Genomic DNA, 27,310 nt, shown 5'->3' on the forward strand with positions numbered 1-27,310 from the left:
CTGGAACGATATGGTCAAGATTAAGAATGCAAACAGACAATAACTGGAATTGCACAGAAGATACATCACAGAAATAGATTATTCAGCTCATCTGGATCACTCTGGGAAGGTAGTTAGATTTTACTTGTATTTCACTGGAAATTGGACCTTAACTGGGGATTGTCTTCTACATCTGTAAGTGAACCACCTGTAAGTTGCCACAGCAACATGCCACACCCACCTCTTGCTGCAACCACCTTCTGCCCCAAGCGTATCAGAGCTTGCGGTAGCTGGATCAGTCTATACAGCAACCTACAGACTCACCCTGAGAGCAGAAGAGGATCATCCTTGGTTGGAAGGGACCACCAATGATTGATTGTAAGTAGACACAGATTGCAACTGTGGCTGTCATATTAGGATGTTTGCCCCATAAGCAGCGCCTACCCTTCATGTGGCAGAGTCTGCAGATCACACATCGAACTTATCAGTCATTATAGAACCCATCCCAAAAGCAGTCAAAGTGAATCTTCCCCTATCATCCTTGAAGCAACTGCCTAAGATGAAAAAGAAGCACATTTCCAATGTATCTCTTTGTAAATGAAAGCGTGTAAGGATTAGCTCCAGTTCTATCCTTCAGTATTTGACTCTCTAGAATATAGCATGCTCTATATCCTCCCACCTTACTTTGTGTGAACCTACTTACAGGAGAAAAGTAGACTCCTTCAGTTCCCTTAGATTTGTGTTCTCAGCTCTTATTGCGTGAGAATAATAGGAGCTTCAAACTATTATTAAACCAAAAATGTACTACTTTATTGCAAATTTGTTTTCCCTCTTTATATGATTATCAGTACACAACACAAAGATCAACATGCTCTGGAAATGAAATGTACTGCCTAGCTGTTGACATGGATTCTTCACATGGTTTGTAAATAGAAAGCACAGGCCGGGATTTTCCTCTTCAGTGCATCTGGCACATGCACACACATTGAGCAATATCAGAAAATTGCACATTTCCAACCCATAATTTTCCAACCATTACGTTAGAGGCACTGAAGTGACAATTCTCAGTCATTGTATCTAGTTGGAGTGCATTTATGGCAAGCTGTCAAAAGGAGGTTAATGTTGCAGAAATCCAAAAACAGGATCAGTAAAAAAAATTACAACATGAACATGAAAGACAGGAATTTTAAAGCCCATCTTCTCTTGACTGTCACCAGGAGATCAGTCTCTATGTACCAGGTCCCTAATGCCTCATGTGTTCTTTGTGTGTCTGTCCATTAGTGTTGCTGGGCTATTTCTCTACAGAGGGTCTCATTGGGAGCTAATCATATCCAAATCTGTTATGAAGATTCTTCCATTAATGCTGTTTTGAGTCATGTTTAAAAGATGATGCAAAATATTGGCTCAGTTCAAAGGCTGGGAGATACCTTGATTTGAGATTTTTTAAAGGTGAATATAATATTATTTTGGATACCTTTTTTAAAAAGACATTTAAGTCATATATAGTATTTAATCTAACTGCTTGGACTTACTTACTGGAAGTCACATGTCTGAGTTTATGGTTGTCAGGAGTTCTGTCTGTTGTGATATTGTTTGGAGTTCATTTTGAGGGCAACCTTTTTTCCTTTCATGGGACATGCGCTCTACTGGAAAGGCCAAAATCTGTTGCTGATCTTTAATAGCTGTGACTGAGTGGCTTGCTAGTTCATTTCACAGGGCAGTTAGGAGTCAACCACACTTGTTGTGCATTTGGAGTCACATGGAGGCCAGACCAAGTTAGGATGGCAGATTTCCTTCATTAAAGGGGATTAAATGAATCTGCCCAAGAAAGTTGAAAAGGATTGTTGAATCATACAACAAAGAAAAAGGCCATTTGGTCCATCGTGCCACTTTGAAGGAGCGATCCATGCAGTACCACAAACAGGATTTTTCAAAGTTTCCACACTTTAAGAGAAACATTCTTTACTGTCTGCATCGCTCTTTGGGACGTCTTGAGCTCACAGGAATGGCAAGATAATTGCAAGTCTTTTCTTAAATTTCTGTCCCAGCCCAGCTCATGTTTCCAACATGAATATTCGTGTGCTGAAGACTTATTAGTGGTTAATCCTTAAGAACTAGTAAGCCACATTGACTAGAAATTACAAGAAGGCTTGGTAGCAGCAAATTAACCCAAAGAAATTCAAAGTAGAAACAAGACTGAGCGCCGTTTGCGTTAGTCATTTACAGATCTCATTCACCAACATTTGTTTCAGGGCATACTATAAATGTTGAGGGCAATTCTGGGTGGCTAATTATCCCTGGAATAACATCAGACCAGGTAGCACTCTTCAGAAACAGCTCCCCACTCAATCTGAGCCTTATAAAGCTATAGGTCTCCATCCTGTGTCCATAGCTGGCTCAGTAAGTCAGTTGTACGGGATAGTTTGTGATGTTCAGTGGTGCATTACGCATGTTCACCTTGTCCGCCAGATAATAGTATACAAGGCTACGGCTTGTAGAAGTGAAGACTCCTTCCTGTCATCCACTTGAGAACTCCAACTAATGTCCTTCGTGGAGTTGATCATCTGTAATTCTGAGATTGACCCTCATATTGTACGCTCTGCTGGTATTGAACTCTCTGTTAATATTGAACCTTCTGCTAGTATTGAAATCCCGGCTGGTATTGAAACCCCTGCTGGTTTTGAACTTTCTGCTGGTATTGAACCCTTTGCTTGTCTTGAACTTTGGATTGATACTGAACTCTCTGGTTGTATGTAACCTTCTGCTGGTTATTGCACCCTCTACTGGTACTGAACTCTCTGTTAATATTGAATCTTCTGTTGGTTTTTGAAAGTCCTGCTGATTTTGAACCCTCTGCTGGAATTTAACTTGAAATTCACATTAAAGGTTGTGCTGGTAATGAACTTTCTGCTGGTATTCACCATTATATTTGAACTCACTGCTAATACAGAACAGTTTCCTGATGATTGGCTTTTGCCCGAAACATCGATTTTCCTGCTCCTCGGATGCTGCCTGACCTGCTGTGCTTTTCTAGCACCACTCTAACCTTGATTTACCCCAGCATCTGCAGTACCCACTTATGGCTAGTACAGAACACTCTGCTGTTATTGAACCCTTTACCAGTGTTTTTAACTCTTTGCTAGTATTTCAGTCTGCTGATATTGGACCCTCTGCTGAAATTGACCTTTCCGTCAAGCCTGTAAAAATATTGTACAGCTGAGTAAGATCACCTACCATTGTTCAAACTCTGGAAAATATAGGCCCAGTCTCCTTAATCTCTCCTCACATAACAATCTTGCCATCCAAAAAATCAGTCCTCTGATGTGCTTGGCAACTTTAGTGAAGAGCTCAATCTCTTCTGGGATGCTCCATTAGTGGAATTCTCCCTCACTGCCCAGGATGTCACAAGTGTGAAGTGACCAGAACAAATACTAGCAAGAGGGAGACAATGGCCTAGTGGTATTATCACTGGACTATTAAACCAGAGACCCACATAATGTTCAGGAGACTGAGTTTGAATCCTGTCATGGCAGATGGTGGAATTTGAATGACATATTGAATTTAATTCAATAAATATCTGGAATTAAGGGTTTAATGATGACCATGAATCCATTGTTGATTATTGGAAAAACCCATCTGGGTCACTAATGTCTTTTAGGGAAGGAAACTGCCATCCTTACCTTGTCTGGCCTACGTGTGACTCCACAGCAATGTGGTTGACTCTTAACTGCCCTCTGGGCAATTAGGGATGGGCAATAAATGCTGGCCTAGCCAGCGATGCCCTCAATCCATGAATGATTTTTTTTTTAAATTCCCTGCCTGCAAACTCCTCAGAAAGAAAGAAGGTTAGAACAAAACATATTTAGAACAAAATGTCAAAGTTTCTGATTCTGCAGAAAAGCTCTAAGTGAAACTGGAATCGAAAACCAGAATCTGACGTAGCTCTGGATCGAACCACAGCACGTATCCCACAAACACAATTTACTCCCCAGGAGGTAGTCTCACATTGCTTGAGGTCAGCACAATTGGGGAAAAATTGCATTGATATAGCACCTTTCAGAACATAAAAAAGCTCTCAATGAATAATTAAGCATTTTTGAAATGTAGACACGGTTACAATGTGGAAAATGTGACAGCCAAAACATACACAGAAAGATCCCACAAATATAAAACATGGTAATAGTTAGATAATGTTTTAGTTTGTTGGATGGAGCTTGTGGTATAAATGTTGGCTCGGACATGAGGAAGACCTCCTTTGTCAATATTACAAAAGAATCTTTTTCCATCACCTGAGGGGGCATATAAGGCCTTAATATAACATCTCGTCTGAAAGCCTTAGTCGAAATATTCTGCTGGTCGGAGAGTTGTTGGATCAATGGAGATTGGAGTTATGCATCAGGACCATGCAGAATCCCCAATGCCACTGACTCTACTGGAATTGCCTGTGAAGTTGAAACTTTTAAACAGACAATTCCTCAGTGCTCCCAATGCTCCAAGAAAGCCACTTAAAGTCAGAAGCTTCAGAGGATTCTGAATCAATTAAACCTGATAGCTACCTAGGAAATGCTACAGAAATTAAAATCTACTTTAACTTCAGGGTAATTATTAAACTGACCACCCAACTCATGGCCAGCATTTATTGCCCATCCCTAGTTGCCCCTTGAGAAGGTGGTGTTGAGCTGCCTTCTTGAACTGCTGTGGTCCATGTGCTGTAGGTTGTTAAACAATGGCTCTAGTGAGGAATGCCATCATCTTGACCCAACAACAGTCAAGGAATAGAGATATATTTCCTAAGCAGGACAGTGAATGACTTGGAGGGGAACTTGAAGGTGGTGCTGTTCCCCTATATCTACTGTCCTTGTCCTCCCAGATGGAAATGGTTGTGGGTTTGGAAGATGCTAAGAAACTTTGATGAATTTCTGCAGTGCATCTTGTAGCTAGTACACACTGCTACTACTGAGCGTTGGTGGTGGAGGGAATGGATGCCTGTGGATGTGGTACCAATAAAAAGGGTTGCTTTGTCCTTGATGGTGTCAAGCTTCTTGAGTGCTGTTGGCACTGCACCCATCTAGGCAAGTGGGGAGCATTCCATCACACTCCTGACTTGTGCCTTGTAGATGGTGGACAGGCTTTGGGAAGTCAGGAGGTGAGTTACTCACTGCAGTATTCCTAGCCTCTGACCTGCTTTTGTAACCACTGCATTTATGTGGTGAGTCCAGTTGAATTTCTGGTCAATACTATTCTCCAGGTCGTTGATAGTGAGAGATTCAGTGATGGTAACACCATTGAGTGTCAAGGGCAGTGGTTAGATTGTCTCTTGGTGGAGGTGGTCATTGTCCAGTATTTGTATGATGCAAATGTTACTTGCCACTTGTCAGCCCAAACCTGGATATTGTTCAGACCTTGTGGCATTTGAACATGGACTGCTTCAGGATCTGAGGAGTCGCAAATGGTACTGAACATTGTGCAATCATTGGCAATCAACTTGATGGCAGGAAGGTTATTGCTGAAGCAGCTGAAGATGGTTGGGCCGAGGACATTACCTTGAGGAACTCCTGCAGAGACATCCTGGAGCTGAGATGACTGGCATCCAACAATCATAAACACCATTACCCATTGATTCCATTTTTGCTAGTGCTCCTTGATGCCACACTTGGTCGAGTGCAGCATTGATATCCAGGGCTGTCACTCTCACCTTACCGCTGGAATTCAGCTGTTTTGTCCACATTTGAACCAAGTTTGTAATGAGCGGCCCTGGGGGAACCAAAACTGAGTGCCACTGAGCAGGGGTTATTGCTGAGCAGGTGCTGCATGATAACACTGTTGATTACGCCTTCTATGACTTTACTGACGATCGAGAGTAGACTGATGGGGCGGTTATTGGCTGGGTTGGATTTGCCCGGCTTTTTGTATACAGGATATACCTGGGCAATTTTCCACATTATCAGATAGATGCCAGTGTTATAAGCGTACTGGAAGAGCTTGAGTTGTTAGATATGCTCAAAATTTGTCCCATTTAGCCATACAACATGGCAGAGGCTATTTCTCAACGTGGAGGTGGGACTTTATCTCCACTCTTACTGATACCATCACAGACAGATGCACCTGCAGCTGGCTGATTAGTAAGGATAAGGTCAAGTATGTTTTTCCCTCAACCCTCTTCCTTAGGCACTAGTCTGCAGACATTAGTAAGGAGGACTTTGCGGGATCAACAGGGCTGTTTCTGCCGTTGCCTTTTCCAGACCTAGGTGGATGCCAGGTATTCCATTTGGTTTCATCTCTTTGTTGAGACTTGATAATGATTGGTACAACTGGCTGGCCTGCTAGGCCATTTCAGAGGGCAGTTGAGAGTCATTCACATTGCTGTGGCTCTGGAGTTACATGTAGGCCAGGTGAGGATAGTAGATTTTCTTCCATGAAGGACATTAGTGAGCTTGATGGATTTTTCCAACATTGACAATGCTTTCATAATCAATAGATTCTGAATTCCAGATTTTTGTTTTATTGAATTAAAATTCCACTATCTGCGCTGGTGGGATTCAAACCTGGTCCTCAGAACATTAGCTGAGTTCCTGGATTAATAGCATCATGATAAGACCACTTGACAATCGCTTCCCCTTCTCTTATACCCTCCCTGACATCTGATACCCACCCTGACTCCTGATACCAATCCTCAATTCGCTGGATCCAATAACCCCAGCCACTTGGCAGCTCCTCTCCCTATCAGATCCCCAACCCAACCAACCTCTTGACATAACCCAACACCCCATCTCAGTGACCCAACTCTCCAACCTGCCCTTAGCACTCATTCACATACCTGGCACCCTAGCTTACAGTATGTTTACCCTTTCACAGCAGCTGTTAAAGCTGTTTCTATGCTGCTGGACATTTAAGTAACAGAACATGGCACACTGACTCCTGTGAGTATTTCTCTACAAAGACAAAGGAGTGGTTCTCACTCCTGGATTCATGAACTCCTGGACAGGTTTATTGTAAGAAGACCCAGGATTCCCAAGACGTGAGTAATCAGAATCGGAAATAAGACTTTGCGCTGGAGTAGCAGAACAGATTTTTGTGCTCAGATGTTTGGATTGTGCCGCAGTCTTTTGACTTAAAAGAATGATTGCGCCACCGATCCTAACAGCAAAGCATGCTGGGTAAAGTAAAGTAACGAATGAAATGAAAAGAAAAGGTGTGTATACATAAGAAAGAAGGATCTGTTTCCATGCTGTACAGCTCTATGATTCTGTAAGAACTAGGAGCAGGCATAGGCCATTTGGCCCATTGAGCCTGCTCTGCCATTCAATACGATCATGGCTGGTCTTCCCATGGACTCAGCACCACGTACCCATCTGCTCACCGTCACCCTTAATTCCTTTACTGTTCAAAAACCTAATTTTCTTTGTCTTAAAAACATTCAACAAGGTAGCCTCAAACAAGTGCACATTAGTACTTCAACGGTATAAAATTGACAGCCCCGATGAAATTAGTTTTCACTTCATTAAATTCAGTTATTTATTAAGAAACTAAAATGAAAATTAGGATGGGAATTTACCCACAAATGGAATAATTAAAACAATATTAAAATAAAAATTAGCAGCTAAATTGAACTTAGCTGCTTCTCACAATTGTTAGGCCTTCATTACAACCCCAGATTGATTTAACGGGGATATCATTCTTCTGGATATACGTATACCCTCGCTGTTCTCCCCATGGTTTAACAGACCCAAGGCCCTGTGCAGAGAACCCCTACATTTACAACTGGTGTCACCATCAATGAAGATGCAGGAGGAAGCAGACACTCAGGAGGGATTACCTCTGGGAAAGCAGTAAGAATTGTTGAGTAGCAATAATAAACTCTGCAGGATTGGTTAGGCCTCTGCTGGAATATTGCGTGCAATTCTGGTCTCATTCCTATCGGAAAGATGTTGTGAAACTTGAAAGGGTTCGGAAAAGATTTACAAGGATGTTGCCAGGGTTGGAGGATTTGAGCTACAGGGATAAGCTGAACAGGTTGGGGCTGTTTTCCCTGGAGCGTCGGAGGCTGAGGGGTGACCTTATAGAGGTTTACAATATTATGAGGAGCATGGATAGGATAAATAGACAAAGTATTTTCCCTGAGGTTGGGGAGTCCAGAACTAGAGGGCATAGGTTTAGAATGAGAGGGGAAAGATATAAAAGAGACCTAAGGGGCAGCCTTTTCACTCAGAGTGTGGTATGTGTATGGAATGAGCTGCCAGATGATGTGGTGGAGGCTGGTACAATTGCAACATTTAAGAGGCATTTGGATGGGTATGTGAATAGGAAGGGTTTGGAGGGATATGGGCTGGGCGCTGGCAGGTGGGACTAGATTGGGTTGGGATATCTGGTCGACATGGATGAGTTGGACCGAAGGGTCTGTTTCCTTGCTGTACATCTCTTTGACTCTATGACTCTATGATAATTTACCCATAGATCACAGGGCTCATTCAAATGTACAAATTATTTACAAGTTTCTGTCGCAATTCAGGTTCATTCTTCTATGTGTCTATCAGACACACAGAAAATACTGCTGGACATAGTGCCGTTGTTGTGGTAAGGCCTGAATTTTATTGTCTGAGCAGGGGACTTGAAGGTTTTGCTTTCTCCCTCACTGCTAAAGTTTGACTACATCTACACTATTTCAGATTGTTTTCATTAACCTCCACCAGTTGTGATTCTTGTTGCTGAACTAAATACAGCTAGTGAAATTTAAAGTCACGTACAAACATCATGTGAACAAGGAAAAAGAGGACGCCAATTTACTCCTTTAGCCAAGCTCCACCAATTATTAAGATGATTGCTGATCATATTCTAACCTCAAATCCACATTTCTGCCTACCGTGATAACGTTTCACCCCCTTGCTTGCCAGGAATCTGTTCACCTCAGACTTAAAAATATTAAAGGTCTCTGCTTCTACCTCCTCTTCAGGAAAAGAGTTCCAAAGACTCAGTAACTTCTGAGAGAAAAGATTTCACCTCAACTCTGTCTTAAATGAGCAGCCATTTACTTTTAAAACAGTGTAGTCTAGTTCTAGATTCTTCCATGAGAGGAAACTTCCTCTCCATCTCTATCCTTTCGAGGCTCATCAGGATTGTGTATACCTCAATCGAGTCTGCCCCTTTACTTGCCTAAACCCTAGCAGATACAAGCCAAGCCTGTCCATCATTTCCTTATAAAACAACCTAACAAGAGGCATTCAAAACTGAGAGATGCTTTGCAAATTTAGTCAGGAAATATTGATGGATGAGAGAACCTGAAAACATAACTTCAAGTATCAAGGGAGAAGTTAGAATGTTTATTTTAATTGCGCCATATTCATTCAACTGCCCACACCCTAAGCCCTGAAATCTTGTCCCTGATTCTTAAAATCTAATCCTTTGATAAAGCTTTCCTGAATTATTCCAGGTATTAGTCTGATAAAACTTGTTCTCTGAACTGGTTCCAACACATTTATATGCATCCTTAAATACTCTGCATGATACTCTTGATAAGGTCCTACCCATGTCCTGTGTAATTAAAGCATAACTTCTCTATTTTTCCATTGAATCCCTCTTGTAATAAACCATAATATTCTATTAGCTTTCCCAATTACTTGCTGTACCTGCATTCTAGCCTTTTGTGAGTTATGCACTAGGACAGCCCGAACTCTCTGCATCTCAAAGCTCAGCAATCTCTCGTCCATTTGATGGTAAGTTTCTCTTTTTTTAATCCTTTAGAATCTTTTACAGACAGAAATGAGGCCATTTGATCATTCATGCCAATGCAAGGCTCTCCAAAAACACAGTTCCAATTTGATTCAGTCCCCTTGTCTAACAAGAAAGCTTTATCAAAGGGTTAGATTTTAAGAGTCAGGGGCAAGACTCCAGGGCTTAAGGTGTTGGCAGTTGAATGCAAAGCCATCAATATGGAGCAATTAAAATAAACATCCCAGCTTCTCTCTTGATTCTTGAAGTTATGTTTCCAGGTACTCTGATCAATCAATAGAAATAATATTTCCTGACTAAATTTGCAAAGCATCCCTCAGTTTTGAACATCTCTTGTTAGATCTGTTCGTGCTTTAGAATATTTATGCTAAGGCTCAATTCCGAATTACATTATAGTAATAATTATGGGAAGGTTGTGTCATAATGGCAATGTCACTGGACTAGTGATCTGAAGATCAAAACTAACCTTCTGGGGACAGGGGTTTGAATTCCAACATGGCATGAGGAGAAATTTGAATTCAATAAGATCTAGAATTGAAGGCTATTATTTGACTGTGATGAAAAATGTGTGATGTACATGCATGTTAGTTTTTGAGAGTTTGGATTTTACACTAGTGGCATATGAGCTTGTGAAGGAGTTTAATAAATAATTAGACTAATCTTTTCATAACCGTGATTTTAAACAGCATGTTTCAAAGATCAAATGATTGAAGGCTTTCTGGAGTGTTAACGGAAGTTAGTTTATATTGTGGAGATTGTGACAGGAGAAAGAGAAAAGATTATGCCATTGGCTTAGCAGAAGCTACGATGAACAAGTTTTCTTTTCTGAATTGAGCTAAAAGCTTTTGAATGTAATTTGAAGGAGACTTGACTGAAATCAGATGGAAGGAGAAAGTGGGGACTGCAGATGCTGGACAGCAGAGGCAAGAGTGTGGTGCTAGAAGAGTACAGCAGTTCAGGCAGCATCCGAGGAGCAGGAGAACCAACATTTTGGGCATAAGTCTGATGAAAGGCTTATGCCCAAAATGTCGATTCTCCTGCTTTTCAGTTGTTGCCTGACCTGCTGTTCTTTTCCAGCACCACACTTGCAACTGAAATCAGATGGAAGAATAGTTTCTCTGAGAAAAAGGAGATTTTTTTTTTCAGAGCAGTTAAGGGAATAGATTACTGTTATTAGAAGGATTCTAGTTTGTGAAAACTTGCAGACTGTGAATATATATTAGAAATCTGCAATAAGTTATTCAAAGCTCAGAAACTCTTAAGACCTCAGTTTTATGAGTCAAAGAAAAAGACTTCACAGTTCACAGGAGCGGAAATGAAAAAAAGCAGTTAAGTCAACCTACAGATTTCACAGGGAAGGACAATTTCTCTGGATTTTAATTAACTGTAAAGTGATGGCATTGAGGACAAGATGGAGTTTTGTTTTGCAGCATCATTGGAATCTTCTACACTCTGTCATATTTAGTTAGCTTGATATATTTCATTTTATATTTCTTTCTTTTGTGTAATAAACATCTGTTTTATTGTTAAAATCAAATCTGCAGCCTAGGTTCGGTGGATAAGAAAGCATTTTTCCCATTAGTACAGGTGTCAATAACAAAGGGGCTCAGTTTTAAGATAAGAGGAAGAGCAGCATTGAGGATTTTTGTTTCAGAGGGTGGTGGGAATCTGGAATACCTTGGAGTGGCATGGTGGTACAGTGGTTAGCACTGCTGCCTTACAGCACCAGGGTCCCAGGTTAAATTCTAGTCTTGGGTGACTGTCTGTATGAGTTCGTACATCCTCTGTGTGGGTGTGCTCTGGTTTTCTCCCACAGTCTAAAGATATGCAGGTCAGGTGAATTGGCCATGCTAAATTGTCTATAGTATTAGATGTATTAGTCAGACGGAAATGGGTCTGGGTGGTTTACTTTTCGGAGGGTCAGTATGGACTTGTTGGGCTGAAGGGTCTGTTTCCACATTGTAGGGAATCTAAAAATCTAAAACCTTGTCTGAAAGGGTGGTTGAGTCAGACACTTTCGTAGCATTTTAGTATTTGAATATTCATTTGTATTGCCATAACCTTCAGGGCTATGGTCTATAAGCTGGAAAATATGATTAATTTAATCAAATGTTTATTGGACAGTATGAACATGATGAGCCGAATGGCCTCCTTCCATGCTGTTAATGCCTATGAGTCATCTGCTTCTCCTTCCACTCTCTGTAAGGCTGTTTACGAGCTTGGTTTTGGCAAAATTCCAAATGTTCGTGCTAATTCTGATTTTAAAGTTAACACTTTAACCGGTGATTCTCTTTACAGTGAGCTGTGTTCTTGAACCACAGCAGCCTGCTTGGTGTTAGAGGTCCTTGACAGTGCAGTTAGAAAGGGAGTTCCAGGATCCAACTACTCACACCTCCAATCAGCTTTCAGGATTCATGACCTCCATTGAGCAAACTAAAAAGTATGTTAATATGGAGACATGAAGCCTTCTTAAAGAATTGTACTGACTGGCTGTCCTCTCAGTAGCAACTGATCATCCAAAATCCATCATAAGTTCATAAGACATCAAAGCAAAAATTAGGCTAATCAGTCCATTGAGTCTGCTCCGCCATTCAATTATGGCTGATAAGTTTCTCATCCCCATTCTCACACTTTCTCCTCATAACACTTGATTCCCTTGACAATCAAGAGCCTATCTATCTCAGTTTTAAATATACTCAATGACCTGGCCTCCACAGCCTATGTGGCAATGAATTCCATAGATTCACCACTTTCTAGCTGAAGAAGTTTCTCCTATCTCTGTTCTAAATGTCTACCCTTTACTCTAAGGCTGTGCCCTTGGATCCTAGTCTCTCCTACCAATGGAAACATCTTCCCAACATCCACTCTGTCCAGGCCATTCAGTATTCTGCATGTTTCAAGTAGATTCCCCATCATCCTTCCAAACTCATAGGGCCAAAGTCCTCAAACGTTCCTCATATGTTAAGCTTTCCCTTCCTGGGACCATTTTCGTCAACCTCCTCTGAACATGCTCCAGGGCCAGTACATCCTTCCTGAGATATGGGGCCCAAACTTGCACACAATACTCCAAATGTGACCTGATCAGAGCTTTGTAGAGCTTTTCACCAACCCCTATGTTCCTTACTTTGCTCAGATCTCTCATCTTGACAGACCTTCATGTTCCAAATGTAAACCTAAGGAGAGAGGAGTCAGGGCACAATGGTGCAGATAATTTGTGTCAGTTGCATGATCATGTTCATTCATCCATTCTGCATTAAATGCGTTATGTCTGAGAGCATGGTTGATGTTCTGAATGACCTATCTCGATCCTGTATATTGTTTTTTGAATCATTTACAACTAGCAGGTTTCGGTCCTGAGAATAAACTCATTTGTGTTGTTTTTTTTGAAATCTGATTTATTTCAGGTCCTCCTCAACCTTCACACACTCCTCCTTTCTCGTTTCAGCCCCCCCACCCCACCCGCCCATAGTCAGAGTCAATGCCGACATAAAGCACCAAAAGGTCTTCTCCACAACATGACAAAAATTCTGTGACGCTTGGAGATGCCTCAAAAAAATCCTGCTTTTATTTCTCTCTTTTTACATAACTGTATTTGCTCTCATAACAAGATGAAGCTAGTAATGACTGCAGGAGGACAAGAAGCCAAATTAAACCAATATGGGCCGGGTGCTCGCAGATGGGACTTGATTGGGTTGGGATATCTGGTCGGCATGGACAGGTTGGACCGAAGGGTCTGTTTCCATGCTGTACAACTCTATGACTCTATGACTTACTTCTTTCAAAGTCTTAATGAATGTGAGCTAGAATTCACAAGCAGAATGAGGTTACAGATTAGTTAGTTGCTTTTGTTTGAGGGTATTTGAAAGGGGAATGTTGGTCCAGAGATCACGGGAGCTTCAAGTGTAGCCATGGGATACTTTACATCCTATAAACCAGTGCTACAGTCAGAACAGGGCACTTCATTTATTGGACAGCAACAGCTCCCATCATTTTTGTGCCACTCTAATGTACTTGCTCAGGTTCAAGAATGAGCTTTCACCCAATACCTGAGGGAGAAACAAAAGTGAACCAACCTAAGCCAACTGGTGGCATTGTGGTTCAATGGTTAGCACTGATGCCTCTGAGTACCAGAGACCTGGGTTCAATTCCAGCCTCGGGCAACTGTCTGTGTGGAGTTTGCACATTCTCCCGTGTCTGTGTGGGTTTCCTCTGGGTGCTCCAGTTTCCACCCACAATCCAAAGATGTGCAGGTTAGGGTGAATTGGCTGTGCTAAATTGCCCATAGTGTTCAAGGATGTGTAGGTTAGGTGCATTAGTAAGAGGGGAATGGGTCAGTGTGCACTTGTTGGGCCGAAGGGCCTGTTTCTACACTGTAGCGAACCTAAGATAATACTAGACCACCTGCCCCCCCCCCCCCCACCAAAACTTTGAATGATACAAATGGCAACTTATATTTTTTATTGTCTTTAATGTATTAAAATTTGTCAAAGTGCTTCGGGAGACCCTAATAAGACAAAGTATATCATTGATGTTAAAGAGTGTGGTGCTGGAAAAGCACAGCTGATCAGACAGCATCTGAGGAGCAGGAGAGTCAATGTTTTGGGCATAACCCTTCACCGGGGTGCTCCTCGGATGCTGCCTGGCCTGCTGTGCTTTTCCAGCGCCACACCCTTCAATTCTCAACTCCAGCCTCTGCAGTCCTCATTTTCTCAAAGTATGTCACTGAGCCCTGTAAAGAGACACAATATCAACTGAACAAAACCTTGGTCAAATAGAAAAGTTTCAAGGATTATCTTAATGAGATGTGTGGTGAGGGTGAGGGTTGTAGGGAGAGGGAGATTCCAAAGTCAGACCTAGACAAATGAAAGCCAACCCGTCAACATGGAGCAGTTAAAATCAAGAAATCTCAAGAGGTTGTTATTTAAGGAGAGCAAGCATCTGGGAGCATTATGGGGATGGAGGAGTTTTAAAAATAAGAATGAAAATGTTAGCCAATATGTTGTTTGAACATGGGTCAGAAAGGCCAGAGGTATCGAGAGAATGAGACTTTGTGTAAGTCAGACATGGTTTTGCCCGAAACATTGATTCTCCTGCTCCTCGAATGCTGCCTGGCCTGCTGTGCTTTTCCAGCACCACACTCTTGACTCTAATCTCCAGCATCTGCAGCACTCACTTTCACCAATGGGCAATACATTTTTGCATGAAGTCAATCCTATGGAGGGAAGAATGTGAAAGACCAGACAGCAGTGTGTTCAAATAGCAGGGGAAGTAGACAGACGGAATCACCATATGTAACTATAAATGGCATTTCCAGTATTACAAGATTCCACAATGTGCTAATTTACCATTTATCACTGTCAGGCAGCACTTAGCCTATACATAGTATTTTACTGAGTCTGCTTATGTCAAATCATAAGAGCACATTGAACTGTAGATGAAAAACTGAATTGCAAAGATTTGCATATAGAATTCCTCCTATCCTCAGGATGTCCCAGAATACTTCCAACTGTAAGCATGGAACAGATAGGAAGAGCAGGCCAAATGCTGCATGCAACGCTTCTCCGATCCCTGTATTACTTGGTTTCCTTCTGAACAAACAAAATCAAGTAACTTTTGAAATATATGCACTCCTGCCTTTTAGGAAACGTGGCAGCTATTTTACAAACAACCAGGTGCTACGTATAGCGACAAGATAATATTTGGTGTTGTTCATAGACACAATGTTGACCACACTAACAGAGAGAACTGCTTGTCTCAGTCCCAAGAAGTCTTTTATGTCCACCTGGGAGGGCAGACAGGACCTCAGTTCAATATCTCACCCAGAGGATAGCATCTCCAACACTGCAGTTCCTCTCTCCTGGCACTGGAGTGTCAGTTTAAATCTTTAGAATGGGCCTTAACCTCCTGTCCTGAACCCCTCCAGTTTAAATGTAATGTTAAATATTCAACTTCTTTCATAAGTATTAACACAAAAGTGTTTTAAATAAAATATTCATGGTTGTGGATTTTTCTGGCTAGACCAACAGTTGTTGCCCATCCCTAATTGTCCTGGAGAAGGTGGTGGTGTGTTGCCTCCTTCAATCATTATAATCCTGAGGGTGGAGACACAACCGCTATTCTGTGAAAGAGGAAATAACAGAATTTTCACAGAGAGTTGCCTCAGACTCTGCCGAGCTTCCAATTGACTGAGCTAGCACTAACCAAGGAGAAGGAAGATTTGAGGGGCAGTGTATTCCTGATGGAGAGCATCGACTCTCCTGCTCCTCGGATGCTGCCTGACCGGCTGTGCTTTTCCAGCACCACACGTTTTGACTCTAATCTGCAGTCCTCACTTTCTTCAAGTTTCTGGCAACCAAGTACAGCGTCTCGAAAGCGATGGCCTTGTGCCTATTCTCTTCACTTACAGGCAAAGGAACAAATGGGAACGCAAGCCAAAAGGGATAAACTGACACCCAAAAAGAACAACTGAAAATAGTGCAAAACAAACATGCAGTACTTAAAAAAAGGTTCAAGGCTCCCTTTAGAATTACACAGATGGTACAGCATAAAAATATTTTTCCCACTGGTCCATTTTGGTGACAGTGTTCCCACGATGTTCCTCCTATCCTGTTCCATCATATTCTGATAGTACAAGTTTCTCCCTCAGGTGTTTATCCAACTTCCCATTAAGTAAAATCTGATCAAGTCACTCTATACAATTGAGAGGTCCACATTCAAGTCAGTCTCTGGGGAAAGAAGTTATAGTGCAATGGAAATAATATCAACAGTGATGCAATATGGATTGGTTCATTTTAATGCTGTAACAAATCAGTGGTTTATTAAGTGATTAAAGTTGCTCAATTTATAAAGCATCTTTAAAACATTCCACGTAACTTCTCTGTTCTGTTTAATATTTCAACATGCTCTCAGTGCGTGGGATGTATATTTAGTGATACCTTTCCAACTGACTCTGTCAGCTGTTTCTCTCCTGATGAGTGGCAAAGCTCTCCTCTGAGAGAAAGAGAGAGGCCGGTGAGAAATTTCAAACAGAAAAAGAGATGAAATGGACCTCTCATAAAGGGAGAGGATCCTGTTAAAAATGCTTGGCTTGACCTTCGATGTCCCTGCTTCAGCTGATGGCAAATACACTGAAGGAAGGGAAGCCAAGGATGAATGGTGGATAAAGACAAAAAGAAAAAGTAGAAAAGAATTGAAGAAATGCAAGATGAAAATGAAACAATGAGAAAGACTTACATCTGCAGAGAATTGCTTACAATAACTGGACCCATTAAAACAATTCACAGCGAATGAAGTATTTTTGAAGTCCTGACGCTGTTGTGCTGTAGGAAAAGTGATAACCAATTTACACACAGCAAGCTCCCACAAATAGAAAGGTGATAACAAATAGCTCATCTGCTTCTGAGATGTTTCTTGAAGGATAAATATTGACAAGGATACTGGGATTAACTCCCCTGCTCTTTGGAATAATGCCTTAGGATCTTTCACATCTACCTAAGCAGGCAGATGGACTTCAGCTAAATGTCTCATCTGACAGACAGTACGTCTGACAGTGCAGCACTCCTTCACATTGGAGTGTCAGCCTTAAATCATAGAATCCCTACAGTGTGGAAACAGGCTATTCGAACCACTGAGTCCAAACAGACCCTCCGAAGAGCATCTCATCCAAATCCACCCTGCTACCCTAGCCCTGTAACCTTGCATGGCTAATCTACCTAGCCTGCACATCCCTGGACGCTATGGGGCAATTTAACTTATTGACAATGAGACATCATGTGCCGAGAAACTGGGTCATGTAATCCTTGCTTTTCAGCTGCTACCCAGATGCAGAAGGTTCCAAGATGATTCCAAAGAAGTGTAACTTACTTCCAGTTGGAACTGTGCCCAACCACCCCACTGACCACAATCATATTGGTTAAGGACAGTTAGGAGGTGTTCTTTACCTAGAAGGGCTGAATTGCACATTCAGGTCTCAACTGTAAAAGTGATTCTCTTTGATGCAGCCAGCCCCAACAATCAACCAATGATTCCCTTCCAGCAGTGACCACTGCCCCAATTCTTCTACCCCTCTGCCCAACACTGAGCGGTAATCTCTTCTTATTACCAACCTCTGGATAATAAATGATGACTCCTTGTTTTCGAGAACTGGGAGTCAGTAAATCTGAGCTGGATTATCTCTCACACCAGAGGTGTGAGGAGGCCAGTCAGCTCTTTTAGCCTGCTCCACTCTTCAATAAAGTCAGAAGTCACACCACGCCAGGTTACAGTCCAACAGGTTTTTTTGAAATCACAGGGAGAAAGTGAGCACTGCAGATGCTGGAGATCAGAATCAAGAGTGTGGTGCTGCAAAAGCACAGCAAGACAGGCAGAATCCGAGGAGGGGGAGAATCGATGTTTCAGGCATAAGCCCTTCATCAGGAATGAGGCTTGTGAGTTGGGGGTGCTAAAAGATAAATGGGAGAGGGGTGGGACTGGGGCCCAGTCCCAAGCTTCTAACCCAGTACCGCCCCCTTGCCCGGTCCTACCTGTCCATCATCCTTCCTTCCCACCCTTCTGCTTCACCCTCCTCCCCGACCTATCACTTCCACCTGCACCTTCATCTACCTATCGCATTCCCGCCTACCTTCCCCACAGTCCCATCCCCCCTCTCATTTGTCTCTCACTCCCCCCACCCCAGACCCACAAGCCTCATTCCTGATGAAGGACTTATGTCAGAAACATTGATTCTCCTGTTCCTCAGATGCTGCCTGACCTGCTGTGCTTTTCCAGCACCACACTCTCGACCTATTTGAAATCACAGTCTTTCGGAGCACTGCTCCCTCGTCAGGTAGAGTCTAATGAAGGGTCAGCACTCCAAAAGCTTGTGATTTCCAATAAACTTGCTGGACTGTAACCTGGTGTCGTGTGATGTCTGACTAGTCCACCCAGTCCAACACCGGCACCTCCACATCTTGACTATTCAATAAGTTCTTGCTTGATCTCTAACCTCAACCACATTCCCACTCTATCCCTATATTGCTCGCTTCCCTGACACAGGTCCACAACCAGTCAAAAAGCAGAAAGGTAGAAGAGGAGGGAGTAAACTGAAGAGAGTCTCAAACATTATAGAAAACATGGAAAAGATATCAAGGTAGGATTTTGCCATCACTGCCTGGGAGATAATCTATTGGGACTGATCAAACATACATGACAGAAACTACCCAATATTCAAATATCTGTGAAAAGGGGACATGTTGCTGAAGCTTTCCACCTTGCACTGATCAAGATAAACACAAAAATGGCTCAGTGATTGGCACTGCTGTCTCCCAGCACCAGTGACCCGGGTTCGATTCCAGCCTCAAGCAACTGTCTGTGTGGAGTTTGCACATTCTCCCCGTGTCTGTATGGGTTTCCTCCGGGTGCTCCGGTTTCCTCCCACAGTCCAAAGTTGTGCCTGTCAGCTGAATTGTCCATACTAAATTGCCCATAGCATTAGGTGCATTAGTCAGAGGGAACTGGGTCTGGTTGGGTTACTGTTCGGAGGGCTGATGTGAAAATGTTTCCACACTGCAGGGAGTCTAATCTTAACTGTTCACAACAAATTCCATTGCAGGAGAAAAAGATGCTGATTGGTTGGCAAGTCGTCTCTGCTTAGCTGAGGCATTACCAGAACAATGGTAATGAGAAAAATGTAGACAGTTTGGGAACTGATCAGTACTGTTTCAGTACAAATTGTTGTGATTATTTGGAATTTAGCATTCTTGCATCTATATTGATAAGTAAACAGCAATAACATGTCTACCTTTGCACAAATACTTCAAGTTCTTTACTATGAAGCAAATGATATCTCATCTGGGTTGTCTTTAATCTGTTTACCAGGTTTTTCTAAGTGCAAACTTCAACCACAATAGGATTTTTAAGAAGTGTGGACTGGATTAAGGGATTGGGTTTCTTCTCTCCTTCCTGATGCACAAAGATCTGAAGTTCAATCTCAGGTCTGTGAAGAATTAACAAACTGTAGCAAGAAAGCAAGTCAAGGCCTTGCATTAAATCACCTTCCAGATCCCTTTTCACTACCTCATGTTGCAAAGACATGTGTAAGGTGTGGAGTCCCAGGGAGCACAAAATTGGGCTGATGTTATGGTCACCACAGTTATTCACAAGATAGCCATTTTTGCATGGATATAGAAGGTAGCACCAGGACTGAATACCAATAAGAAGATGCCATACGCAGAGCCATAAGCTGAATGCCATAACATGTCTCATGCTTCACTAAATCACTATGATTCAACTGTAATCCTCTGTAATGCAGAATGTTTAATAGACTAATATCCATATATTGAATTAGGCAACAAAACCTTTTCAGACACTGAAAACAGTTTTATTGTAAATCTATAGTTTAGCAGAAACACCAGTTTCCACCTTTCCCTTCTGAATCCTTTCCTTGTCCAGAAGCTAACTCCTCACTGGGGGAAAACTAGCTCTTATTTTCATACCAACCACCAAGTCACTCAACTAAACTACTAAACAATTAATAAGCACTTCTCACCAGGGGTGATGCAACCACAATAAAAATAAAGGAAGGTGTAGGAATAGAGGGAGGGGACTAAGTGTTGTGCAGGCTAGGTGCATTAGCCCTGGGAATTGAAGACCTACAGGAAATAGGGTAAGTCTGGGAGGAATGCGGGTTGATGTGGACTTGGTGGGCTAAATGGCCTGCCTCCACATTGTAGGAATTCTGTTTGATTCTACAATATATGATTCTAAATTAAAATAGAGTTGCACAGGAAGATAACACTTTCCAAACCTTGCAGTGCCCTCCTCGCTCTCATAACGTCAAGGATGTTGCTGGACACAGTGTGCTCCCTCTCCAAGGACACCTGGCCTTGGAGGAGGGGCAGGCAATCAGGTAGAATTACCCTCTCACCACTCCACAGCCTGCTGCCTGGACCTATTGATGACCACTCTGCCCAGGTCCAGGAGCAGGCCCACAAGGAGGAAAGAACCTGCTTTTTTTCTTCACTTTCTCTTTACTTCTCTTCCTCTTTTCCAACTCCATGTCCCAAAATTCAGTTTAATGTTTCGTCACCAAAGGAGGGATGTATCAGATATTAAGCTGATAAGAACGGAAATTAAACTTGATTGTAGCCAAAAACCTGGGGGAAAAAACCCAGCTCGTAAATACAGAGCCTAATGAGTACCAGCTACTGTCATTCAACGAGGAGAAAGTGAGAACTGCAGATGCTGGAGACCAGAGTTGAAAAATGTGGTGCTAGAAAAACACAGCAGGCCAAAGGACCTCCATTTTTCACACTGACATATACAGGGTAAATATGAAGTTCTCTTTTGTACTGGCACTGGAGGGGGTGCAGAGGAGGTTCACTCGGTTGATTCCAGAGCTGAGAGGGTTGGCTTATGAAGAGAGATTGAGTAGATTGGGACTGTACTCATTAGAATTTAGAAGAATGAGGGGGGCGATCTTGTAGGAATATATAAAATAATGAAGGGGATAAATAAGATAGAAGCAGGGATGTTGTTTCCACCAGGGGGGCACAGCCTCAAAATGGTGGGGGGGGGGGAGGACGCAGATTTCGGACTGAGTTCAAGTGGAACCTCTTCACCTAAAGGGTTGCGAATCTGTGGAATTCCCTGCCCAGTGAAGCAGTTGAGGCTACCTCATTGAATGCTTTTAAGGCAAAGAGAGAGAGAGTTTTGAACAGTAAAGGAAATAAGGGTTATGGTGAGCGGGCAGGAAGTGGAGCTGAGTCCATGAAAGATCAGCCAGGATCTTATTGAATGGCGGAGCAGGCTCAAGGGGCCAGATGGCCTACTCCTGCTCCTGGTTCTTATGTTCTTATGTTTTCTCCAGTGACATGACTGAACAATTATCCCACCCCTCCAAAATAGATGCATAAACTCATTAATTGCTGTACCTTCCATTGGTTAGAATGATGAGCGATTGTGGACCATTCCTACAAAATGTATTATTGGGTAGTAATCTATCACCTTCCCCTGCCACCGCAGGAATTGCAAAACCTGTGCCCACACCTCTGCCCTCACTTCCGTCCAAGGCCCCAAAAGGAGCCTTCCACATCCATCAAAGTTTCACCCGCACTTCCACACAGTTAGTCTCCTGTACATTGAGGAGACAGGACGCCTACTCACAGAGCACTTCAGAGAACATCTCCGGGACACCCGCACCAACCAACCCCACAGCCCCATGGCCGAACACTTTAACTCCCCCTCCACTCTGCTGAGGACATGCAGGTTCTAGGCCTCTTCCATTGCCACTCCCTACCACCTCATCTTCTGCCTCAGGACCCTCCAACCCCATGGCATCAATGTGGGTTTCACCAGTTTCCTCATTTCCCTTCCCCCCCACCTTATCTCAGTTCCAACCTTCCAGCTCAGCACCACCCTCACGACCCGTCCTACCTGTCCATCTTCCTTCCCACCTCCATTCATCTACTGCATTCTCAGCTACCTTCCCCCCCAGCTCCCCCCACCCCTCCTTTTATCTCTCCATCCCCAAGACTCCCAGCCTCATTCCTGATGAGGGGCTTTTGCCTGAAATGTCGATTTTCCTGCTCCTCGGACCTGCTGTGCTTTTCCAGCACCACACCCTCGACTCTATTCATCTACTTGTCAGATAGCAGAGGAATTTCATATCTTCCTTCATGCCCTTAGCCCCAGTTCCTCGCGAAATCTACAGGCTTTGAAACACATATTCTTTGCTACTTTCCCATGGTCACCTGCTTCTTGACTTTTGCTGCTTGAAGCCGTACTTGGTGTCTCAGGCCTACCTAGGCTTTTTAATACACAAAAGCTGTGCAACATAATTGATAGGGGATTACATTATAATAGGCATAGTCGAAATAGATTCAGAGCCAGTGAGTCTCCTGGGCTCTGCAGCAACGTCAACTATAAATGAAAAATACATTATTTATCAGACAAAATGCTAATCCATAAGTAGCATATTTTGTATACAATCTTTGCAGGAATACTGACACGGTGACATAGCTCGATTATCCTTGTTAACCAGGTTCATCAGCTATTCCCCTGATGAAACACAAGCTTAAACTTGCAAAGGCGAAACCTATAAAAGGTCAGAGATTAAAAATGCGCGGACATTTGAATTCCACTCACACAAATATCAGCTGCAGCTGATACCCAACTCCCTGTCTGTTTACCACAGCCAAATGGATGAAAGGGTAAATAAAAATATGGGTAGAGATGTAGAGATCGATGGGGAGATGGATAGGCAAGTGACAGATATGTGTGACTAGATAGCTCGACTGATGTAGAGAACAGGAAGTGCTGAAAATACACATCAGATTTTTCACTATCTAGCAACAGAATTAAAAGATAACTGTTCTGACAGACACTTCATTGGCTCCAGAATCACTAACAGGTCATTTCCAACTTCTTCTCCAAGGTAGGTAGACACTTGATGGTAAATTTAGAAAAGAGTTTTGGCTGATTTGGCCCATCGACAACTCTCCTGTTTGTCTATCATTGCCACTCATCTAATAGCTATGGTCCTCAGTGACCTAAAATGACTTCCAGAATATCTTTCCAACTCCACCCTAGTGTTTCAAATTTATAATGGTCAGCCTTCTAATCCTCCATGGTTTCACCCATTTTTATCTGTGGAATCTGCACCAGATAACAACCGTATTGGCCCCAAATCTCTTGATTAAAGATTTATGATGTGAATCAATACAGTAAAGAAGGGAGAAAAGTAGACTTACCTTGTTCTATAAAATACAGAATGGCCTGGTGGGAATTGAAAGAAACTAGTACCAGGTGGCCACTGGCAATGACAGGCATCTTTGTCATCCATACAGACTATAAAACCATTTGTTTCCATGACGATCCCATTATGGAACAAGCTGCCAGAGGAAATAATCACAGTCCCATCACTTGAAATTTTCAAGAGGCAGCACCTTTAGGTTATTCCCATTCATAGTTCTCCTCATTTTTGTGATTACTATGTCAGTGTGTCTGGGTCAGCTGGTGCTAACTACATAAATGTTGGTGGAACACGGACATTCAACTGTGACACCAACAAAACCAATGCAGAAGCCTTTGATGAACCTCATTCACCATTGACTTCAATGGCTATACTCAACTATTTAAGGAGTCCTCGGTTCAAGTCCCGGGTTGTGTCATACATCCCTGAATGGGTTGATTTTAAAATATCTAAAATGCTTTATCCATTTTATTGGACATCCTTACTAATATCTCCTTCTTTAACTCATGGTATGATTTGTTCTTGGCTCTATGAATTTGCATTGAACGTTTTTGTATGTTGAAGGGGGTATATGAATACAGACTCTTGGAATCGATGCTGGGAAGTACTGTTACAGTCTTTGCAAGAGTTCCAAAACCTGTGTTGAATTTTAAATTCAGCACCAGGTCATTGTCACTCTATAAATGACCTTTTTATTCCTGCCTTTTAAATAGATGATGGATTTAACACGATCAGAAAAGCCCCAAAGTTGGGTTGTGCAACCAAAATTTAAAGGGGGGGGCGCAATGACCATCTTCACACAGGATAGTAAACAAGGCACTATTCGCATTTTGATATCAATCTATCAATTTTTACACATTTCTTCATGAACTGTGTGTGACATATCGGCAAGGCTGCATGTATGGTCCATCTTTATTTTCCTTGGGAGATAATGGTCAGTCTTCCCCTTGGTTGAGAATTCTGAGATTTTCAGTCAGGAATGAAATGGGAACAGCAAGATAGATCCAAGTCTTGGACAGAGTTTCTCTCCGTTCTTGGACAAGTTATTAGTTGCTTTCAAATCCATTGATTTCTGATTCCAGAACGGTAGAGGTTTGAGAGAGAAAAATTTCAGGTTGTCAGGTGTGTCAGGACTATCAAAATAGCAAAGGATGATCTCAGAAGTCAGAAGGTTAGAAAAGAAAAGAGGAACTGGACAAAATAACAGGAAGGCTGTAACGAACAAGGACAGCCAAATAAGACCGATTTAAAGAAAAACAAATAAGTATGATCGGCTTAGGCTTGGGTGCAGGGAATTACCAAATGAAGGAATAACGGGTGCAAGTAATAACCAAATAAGGGGATAGAATGAAATAGACACTTATGATAGGTTTATTGCTTAGTGTAGGGGAGTCGAGAGACCCCTCAGAAAAGTATTTAAAAACTCTGTATTTTACTGTCGGGTGTGTCTCTCCTCGTAGAGCCACCCATCTTTAAAGATGTTCGACTAAATGTGCTGCTTCGGAACTCTTTGACTCGGACTGAAACTTATTGATAAAGTGGGGTTCGTTTCTCACAACTGGGGGCTTGAAGATGAACTTCACCTCCTGAAAAGGCTCCCGCCATCGATACCTGAGAAGGCGCACCCCGTTCCTTTAGAAAGGTCTCATGTTTTTCGGCGGTGGGTGGCTTGAGGAATTGCATGAATTGAATCCTTTAAGAGTCGTTTCAGAACGGTAGTGAGTGTGTGTACCTTGGGTGGGACTCAAGGGGGAAGGCACAACCGGAAGATGTCTAATAGCCAGGTAACTCTGTGCACAGACCAAGGTAAGAAAACTGACTTTTAAGTACTACTTTGGTGGGTGGGGCTTGGGTTTTAGTAGTTATGAGTGACTAATGAAAGTAACCTGGGGGTTTGGGAGTACCAAACTCCTACCTCGTGTTGGACTCGAGGTTTCTGGTTCATAGGGGCGGGACCCCTAACTCGATTGCCTTTTCGTGATTTACAAGGACACCAGAATCACCCGACAGGGATCAGGCTAACCCCTAAAAAGTGCCCTACCTTGAATTGGACTCAGGATTTTCTGGGGAACGAATCCTCAGATTCTGTAGGGATTGGATCCCTATTGGGAGAGGTGATTGAGTCCACTGGGTGGTGAACCAGGGTGAAGTGGGTTGTGCAACAAGTAGTAAAGAAAAATCCTCCGTTGAGAAGGGAGGCGTCCCTGGCAACATTCCTCCAGAAAGTCCGTTGGTTAGGATGTTGGGAAATTGGAAACAATATGAACACACACATGACAAAAAGATAGAAAGAAGATGATTAAGTATGGTTGTTTTGTATGGATTAAGGAACCTATTCTTCATCCTGCCATCTTCTGGCCAAAGTACGGGTCGGACGAAGACTGGGTTTGTCAATATTTAAATTTATATGTTAATGAAAAAGAACCCTTCAGTCAGGAGGAGTCTGATTATGCCTCCTGTTAGAAGGGTGAATCTAAAATACGGATGTGCACTGTAAAAATAGATGAAAAGAAAATCCCTAATGCACCACCTCTATCCCCATGAGAGGTATTAGATCATTTACCCCCGCCATATGCAAGAATCCATGGCAGTTTCTAGTACGAGTAAGGGGCAGGCAGTGGGACTGGGACAGGGGGATGAAGGTCCAACCACGTCTGAGACAGAACAGGAAATAGATAAAAGTCAGGTCCTGATTGCAAAATGCACCAGAAGCCAAATGGAAAGATTAGAAGAAAGTAAAGGGGAGGCGGAAGAAATGTTGGCCCAAAGCATGCTTCCATTAAGACAGGTCCCGATCGGGGAAAGAGAAATTGGATTTGTTAATGCCCCTTTAACTAGTGGGGAAGTAAGGTCCATACTAAATATTCTATTTAGTGGAGAAGAAAGAGGGTTGATAAGGAAAGCAGCATTTGGGGTCTGGGACAGGGAACACCCTATGGGAACTGAAGGGGCAGGTCAGGCAAAGGATAAGTTCCCCTTAAGAGACCCCAATTGGGATCATCAAAAACAAGAAGATAGGGAAAAGATGAAAATTATGAAAAATTTATTAATAAGGGCAATTGGAGAAGCCGCCCTGAAGTCGCAGAATTTAACGAAGGCATTTGAGGAATGTTAAGGAAAGGAAGAGAGTCCCTCAGAGTTTTTACAAAGACTGAAGGACTCTATGCGCAAATATTCTGGGATGGATTTAGAGGGGACAGTAGAGAAAGGTTATTGAAAATACACTTTGTGACTAAGTCTTGGCCAGATAGTCAGAAGAAAATACAGAAAATTCAGGGATGGAGTGAAAAACCATTAGATGAATTGCTGAGGGAGGCTTAAAGAGTATTTTTAAGGAGAGAGGACGAAAAGCAGAAACAAAAGGCAAAAATAATGATAGCCAAGGTTGATGAGATAATAAAGAAAAAGACAAAACTAAAAGGAGAAAGAAACCGGAATGGTCGGGGAGGAGATGTTAAGGGGTCTGTTGGACAGGAACAGGGATCAAAGTGGAAATCCCCACAGGCGGGATGATATTACTGTAGAAAGACAGGTCACTTTAAGAGAGAGTGTCCAGATCTGAAAAAGGAAGCAAAGACAATACCGTTTATGAACCTTGATGAAAAATAGGGGTGTCAGGAGTTCCTGCCCCCAGGGACCCACCAGGAACCCTTGATAAATTTAAAGGTGGGACTTTATAAAGAGGGCCGTAGTTTTCCTAGTTGATATGGGAGCAGTAAGATCATCCTTAAATTTTAAGCCGAAGGGAGCGGGAACAAAAGAGTTAATTGGATTATGGCGACAGTTTTGTGATGAGAGGCACAAAGAATCAGTTTTGTGCTCATGACAAGATACTGTCACCAAATTGGGATTGAATTAACTGTAAATGGTGCTATG

The 27,310-nt window shown here is 42.5% G+C and overlaps 1 pseudogene; it reads right to left on the bottom strand.

The window, feature by feature from the left end:
- Window positions 1–20,710: 20,710 nt before the first annotated feature.
- On the bottom strand, window positions 20,711–20,846 carry LOC140489495 (U2 spliceosomal RNA; annotated as a pseudogene).
- Between the last annotated feature and the right edge of the window lie 6,464 nt (window positions 20,847–27,310).

Source organism: Chiloscyllium punctatum, chromosome 18, assembly GCF_047496795.1.
Source record: "Chiloscyllium punctatum isolate Juve2018m chromosome 18, sChiPun1.3, whole genome shotgun sequence".
Classification (NCBI taxonomy): domain Eukaryota; kingdom Metazoa; phylum Chordata; class Chondrichthyes; order Orectolobiformes; family Hemiscylliidae; genus Chiloscyllium; species Chiloscyllium punctatum.